This window comes from Myotis davidii, unplaced genomic scaffold, assembly GCF_000327345.1.
Source record: "Myotis davidii unplaced genomic scaffold, ASM32734v1 scaffold124, whole genome shotgun sequence".
NCBI classification, from domain to species: Eukaryota; Metazoa; Chordata; class Mammalia; order Chiroptera; family Vespertilionidae; genus Myotis; species Myotis davidii.
The window spans coordinates 134,451-137,394 of record NW_006294677.1 but is presented as its reverse complement, the minus strand read 5'-3'; the positions used below and the strand labels follow the sequence as shown (position 1 = coordinate 137,394).

The following is a 2,944-nucleotide window of genomic DNA, read 5'->3' as shown; positions in this document are numbered from 1 at the left end:
ATCTAACAAGTGACCTCTAGGTGCTTGGGTCCAAACACTGGGCTGCTGGCCAGACTGAATATTTCCTTTTCATTTGTGTTTTTCTGTTGCTTTATTTGAAAAAGACTCTCAAATTATACTGTCCTCATCCCTCCCCCACCAAATCTGGATCCACCCTTGTATAAGCAAGAAACCAACTATATGTAACAGAAGAATAGTGAATTTGTCTGGGTTATAAAATCAAGAATTTTGTACACAGTGTTTTTAATGTGTTTGCTTGTTGTTGTTGTTGTTGTTGTTGTTGTCTTGCTAATGAAACAAAATTATGTTGAACAAAAATAATTGAAAAAGTGAAATATTTTAAGGAAAAGAGATTAAAAAACAAGCCTCTTTCCTCACAAAACTACCCCTGCTGTCCCTTGGCTCACATTCAGCCTGCTGTTCTGTATTCATTGAGGGTTCAGGAAACACAAGCCACCTGAGGAGGGACCAACCTGGAATTCTGAGGACAGGTATGGAGGAACCTCGACTTTCCTCCTAGGTCACCTGCTCTCCTGCCTCAGTTAAAAAAGAAAAAGAAAAAAGAGGTGAGGTCAGGGAGGGCCAGGGGAGACCCAATGATTCAGTTCTCAAATAAGCACATGGCCTTTAGATTTGGGTTCTTATCAGCCTGACCCTTAGCTTCTTGGCTGTAACATCTGGCATGACTTTCAGCTTTTAAAGAGAACAGTCAGTATCTGGAGGAGCCAGACACAGGAGGAACACGCGAGGAAAGAGCTAGGACAGCTGAGAACTTGTCCCCTGTCTGCTGCACAGGAGTCACGGAGACAAGTAAGTTCACTCCTAGACTTGCTCTTCCAGGCCCATATTCCTTAATATCAACAACAACAACAGGTGCCTAAACGCACACCACACAGGCAGCCCGGGCTTGGCACTGAAGGGCAGGGGACAGTGGGAAGCTAGTACTGGGCCTGGTTACCAGCACCTCAGTGTATCTGTTTGGATCAGAGACCTCTCTGTGAAGCGACCAGCCCCCATCCACCTTGTCTCCAGGGTGAGCTGCCCCACTGGCTCACTCCCAGGGCTACACAAACAGCCCTCCATGGGGGAAAAGAAGGGCAGGAAAGCATCCTCCCTCAAATGCAAAAAGGGGTTAAATCCATCCTGGTATGGATGGAGTAAACCCCATCCACTTGCAGAGGCTTCTTGGAGTCTCGCCCTGTCCCTGCTCAGACTGTCCCTGACCACCACCACACCACCTCCCCTGCTCATCCCCCACCTCCAGGCATTGGAGAAACTGAGAGAAATGGTGGTCCTTAATTTACAGACAATTTAAATCTTAAGAGATTGACACAGATTCTTTTTGTATTAGCAATACTTAATATTCCAAAGGTAGCACAAAGCTCTGTTATATAGAATAATTCAATTTCATGCTCACTGATCAACTGTTAGAAATACCTATAAGATCTAATAGTGCTTGTTTACCAGGCACTGTTTCTAAAATGTGCTCCATACAGAATCATCTCAGAATATCCTGTCATACTTGCTGAGAAGTCAAGGCTTGGGGTAGTTTTCACCATCACTTCAGATGACTGACTGTCCTGGGGAATAAATGTTGGAAACCATCTAATGCCACACAGGAGAACTATTTCATTTTACTTCTTTATTTGAACTTACCAGGTTTTGTATTGGGTATTCCAGTTTACTTGCATTTAAAAAATTTTTTTATGAAGTCATCTATTCCGACCAAAATTTGAAATATTCAGTTCAAGAAATAAATTCTGTAATTCCTCCTGCTTATACCCACTATGATGAAAACAGTAAAGTAGTGCCTCACCCAGCTGTGGGACTCTGGCAGATCTGGGCACAGCCTAAAACATGCTGACTACTGCCTCTCTGTCTTGACAGCCTAAAAATAGAGAATAATGTCCTTTGATTCCAATTAAATGAATTCCTGCACCCATTAATTTATCTGGCTTCTGTAATGCTTTGGCCTATTGTGTGTTTTTTAATCTTTATTGTTGAAAGTATTACATAGGTTCCTCTTTTTACCCCATTGACCCCTTCTAGCCTGCACCTCCCCCTTCCCCAGGCCTTCACCACACTACTGTCTGTGTCTACTGGTTACACATATATACAGACAAGTTATTTGGTCAATCTCTTCCCACCCACCCACCTCCACCTTTCTCTGAGATTCCATAGTCTATTCTGTTTACATGTTTCTGGATCTGTATTTCATTTTACTTCTTTATTTGAACTTACCAGCTTTTGGACTGGGTATTCCAATTTACTTGCATTTAAAATAAATTTTTTTATGAAGTCATCTATTCTGACCAAAATTTTAAATGATCAGTTGGCCTTCCCCACACTACTGTCTGTGTCTACTGGTTACACATATATACAGACAAGTTATTTGGTCAATCTCTTCCCACCCACCCACCTCCACCTTTCTCTGAGATTCCATAGTCTATTCTGTTTACATGTTTCTGGATCTGTTTTATTCATCAGTTTATTATGTTCTTTAGATTCCATATATGAGTGAGATCATGTGACACTTGTCATTCTCTGTCTTATTGTGTGCTTTTAAAATATATTTTTATTGATTTCAAATAGGAAAGGATAGGGAGAAATAAAAAACAAGAAATAAACTCTGTAATTCCTCCTGCTTATACCCACTGTGATGAAAACAGTAAAGGAAGGCCTCACCCAGCATTGGGACTCTGGCAAATCTGGGCACACCCTAAAACATGCTGGCTACTGCCTCTCTTCCTTGTCAGCCTAAAAGTAAGGAATAATTGATTCCAATTAAATGAATTCCTGCACCTATTAATTTATCTGGGTCCAGTAATGCTTTGGCCTATTGTGTGTGTTTTGAACTTTATTGTTGAAAGTATTACATAGGTCCCTCTTTTTCCCCATTGACCCCTTCTAGTATGCACCTCCCCCTCCCCCAGGCCTTCACCAC

General features: G+C 41.7%; 1 protein-coding gene across 1 annotated transcript in view; it reads left to right on the top strand.

Moving 5' to 3' along the window:
* Positions 1 to 681: 681 nt before the first annotated feature.
* Positions 682 to 2,944, top strand: part of LOC102769233 (guanylate-binding protein 7) — a 21,247-nt gene continuing 18,984 nt past the window's right edge. Inside the window, exon 1 of the mRNA XM_006769040.2 lies at positions 682 to 810. The gene's annotated coding sequence lies outside the window, so the exon portion shown is untranslated. The remainder of the gene's footprint in view (positions 811 to 2,944) is intronic.